A 3,680-nucleotide genomic window follows, 5' to 3' on the forward strand; every position below is an offset into this window, starting at 1 on the left:
TCCCAGGGCTGGACGCTCAGTCCTGGTTATTTTGTAACAACCGGGCAATTATTAACCATGTTACCCAATCGGTTCCAACATTCAGCAGAACCTGGGGAGGTGGGGGATGACCAGGAGAAAACAGGCAAGGCCTCTTGACCTGTTCCCTGTTACCCCTTTGCTACGTTCTTCATGCTGAAAGCACAGCGAGGGGTGGCTCAGTTGGTAGCATCGCCACCCCAGCAACCCAGCGCCAGGGACCCAGGTTCGATTCCAGCCTCGGGCGACTGTCTGTGCAGAGTTTCCTCCCACGATGTGCGGGTTAGGACGGACTGGATGTGCTGAATTGCCCCATACTGTCCATCACAGGGATGTGCAGACTGGGGTGGGTTAGCCATGGGGGAATGTGGTGGGTGAGATATACTCTTCAGTCAATTGGTGCAGACCCAGTGGGTAGAATGCCCGGTGCTGGTCGGGATTCTATGATTCTGCAGCCTCGTTCTCTGTACCTCATTCCCCACTTCTCAAAAGTCCATACCTTCTGCAAAGCTGCCTTTTGATTGACAGGTACTGGTCGAGAGACTGCTTTTTCTTGCAAAAAAAAATCCACCACAAAAATGAGGGCTAAGGTGGCACAGGGTTTACTCTACACAATCCACCCCCCGCAATTCAACATCTCCACACCCCCCCTCCCCCCCCCCCCCCCCAACCTCACCAGCTCTTCTGGATGACAACGGATACAACTCTCCACAAAGAAACAAACACAAATAAAACAGGAGGAAGTCACTCAGCCCCTCAATGTCTGCTATCCCATTCCATATGGTCCTGTCTCTGTGGTTTCCTATCTGTACCAGCCTCAAATATACTGAACGATGAAGAGCCTGCAACATTTTGGGGCTGACAGATACGAAGATTAACAACCCTTTGGGTGAAGAAATTTCTCCTTATCTCAGACTGATTGGCCCCTTGTCCTACGACTGCTGGTTTCACCAGTTGGAGGGGAAAGCTGACATGTTCAGTAAGTGACTATGTACTGACAGGCACAGAATGTGTGCACGGTGTGTACTACCAACGAATGACAATAACACAAGGAACGTGTACAGTCAATCGCTGTGTACAGTCAATAAGTGTGTACTGACAGTAAATGGTTGTGTACAGTGACTGTGTACAATCAATGAGCTTGTATCCACAGTGAATGACTGTGTACAGCCAATGAATGTGTACAGCAACTGGCTGTGTACAGCTAATGCATATAGTCTTTGACTGACAGTGTAGAGTGACTGTGTACAGAAAGTGACCGTGTATAGAAAGTGACTGTGTACAGTCAGTGAGTGTGCCTGTATACAGTGAGTGCATAGAGTCAGACTGTGTACAGACAGACAGAAACTATATACAGAGTTGAGAGTGTGGTGCTAGAAAAGCACAACAGGTCAGGCAGCTCCAGGGAGCAGGAAAATTGATGTTTCGGGCATAAGCCCTTCCTCAGGAACTCAGAGACTGTATACAGTCAGTGAGTCTGACTACGTACAGTAAGCGTGACTGCGTACAGGCAGCGAGTGTGTACAGACTGTGTGCAGTGAGCATGAATGGGTACAGGCAGTATGTATAGACTGACTGTGTATGGTGAGTGTGACTGTGTGCAGAGAGTGACCGTGTATAAAAATTGACTGTGTATAATTAGTGAGTCTTTGCAGACTGTCAGTGGCTGTGTACAGTGAATTGATGAGTGCATATAGAATGTGCACAAAGACAAGGACTGTGTACAGTCAGTGAATGTGACTGTGTTCAGACAGTGAATTTGACTGTACAGACAGTGTGAACAGTCAGCAAGGGTGACTGTGTACAAGCAGACAATAACCGTATACAGATAACAGTATGTAGTTATTGTGTACAGAGTGCATTCACAATATGACCATGAACAGTGTGCACACACAATGAGTGTACAGTGTCTATGTACAGCGAGTATGACTGCGTACAGTCAGAATCTGACTGTGTACAGTGACTGCATACAGTTAGTGAGTTTGAAGGGTCTGTTTCTGTGCTCTATGACTGTGTACATACAATGAGTGTGGCTGTGTACAGAGTGAATGTGTTGTCAATGAGTGTGGCTGTGGACAGACAGTGAATGTGTACAGACAATACTATTGGTTAGGATTACTGTGTACATATAGTAAGTGATATTTTACAGACAGTGACTGTGTACAGCCAGTGAGTTTGTACAGACAGACAGTGACTATGTTCATTCAAAGCGTAAATATATAGAGACAGACAATGACTGTACAATCAGTGAGTTTACAGTTAGTGACTGTGTACAGTCAGGTAATATGAATGTGTACAGGCAAGAGAGTATGACTGTGTACTGGCAGTGAGATTGTACAGTGACCATGTGACTGTACACAGACAATGACTGCACAATGAATGTGTACACACTAACTGATTCGACAGTCAGTGAGTTTTAGTGAGTACAGTGATTATGCCTGTATATAGACAGTGAGTACATTGAAACAGTGTGTGTACAGACAGACGGGGATTGTGTACAATCAGTGACTGTGTACAATGAGTGTGAACTGTGTACCAATAGGGTGGTGCTGGAAAAGCATAGCAGGTCAGGCAGCATCCGAGGAGCAGGAAAATCGATGTTTCGGACGATAGACAGTGACTGTGCCTGTGTACAGTTAGTATTTACAGACAGTGAGTATGTATAGTCAGTGTGTGTACAATCAGGGTACACATTCACTGACTGTACACACTCACTGTGTACAATGAGTGCATACAGCCAGTGAATGTATACAATGAATGAGTAACAGTGTGTATACAGTCAGTAATTGTGTACAGTCAGTGTGTGTATAGTGAGTGCGTACAGCCAGTGTATACAGATTGTGTACAGTCAGTGTGTACAGCCAGTGTGTACAGTGTGTTGACTATGTGTGTACAATCACTGAGTGTATACAATGAGTGTGTAAAGTCAAAGTTAAAAATCACACAACACCAGGTTATAGTCCGACAGGTTTAATTGGAAGCACACTAGCTTTCGGAGTGACGCTCCTTCATCAGGTGATTGTGGAGGGCTCAGTCGTAACACAGAATTTATAGCAAAAATTTACAGTGTGATGTAACTGAAATTATACATTGAAAAATTGATTATCTGTTAAGCCTTTCATCTGTTAGAATACAGTGATAGTTTCACTTCTTTCATGTGTAAATCACAAAACCTTTTTTTAAAGTTGCATTCTCGGGTTAGCTGTTAACAATGGTGATAGATAGACAATATGTTGAAGGTGTTGGCCCCTTGTGTTCTCTGTCTATGCCATGATGTTTAGATTGATTCTAATCTAAAAAGTGAGGAACAGAGTTTTACATGAATGCATGCAGTTTTTGAGCAAAGTACAATGTAACCCTGAAAGTACAAATTCACCCCACAAAATATATGTGTGCATGTGGGTCTTTGTCTGTCTGTGTGTGTCTGTCTGTCTGGGGTGGGGGTTGTGAGTGTGGGAGTGTGTGTGTCTATAAGGGTGTGTGTGGATGTCTGTGTGCGCGTCTGTGTGTACCTGTGTCCGTGTGTATGTGTAGGAATATCTGTGTGTGTAATGGTGGTCACCTGTAATGTGACATGAACCCAAGGTCCCGGTTGAGGCCCTCCTTATGGGTACCGAACTTAGCTATCAGCCTCTGCTCGGCCACTTTTCTCTGCTGCCTGT

Source organism: Chiloscyllium punctatum, chromosome 30 (assembly GCF_047496795.1).
Source record: "Chiloscyllium punctatum isolate Juve2018m chromosome 30, sChiPun1.3, whole genome shotgun sequence".
In the NCBI taxonomy this organism is placed as follows: domain Eukaryota; kingdom Metazoa; phylum Chordata; class Chondrichthyes; order Orectolobiformes; family Hemiscylliidae; genus Chiloscyllium; species Chiloscyllium punctatum.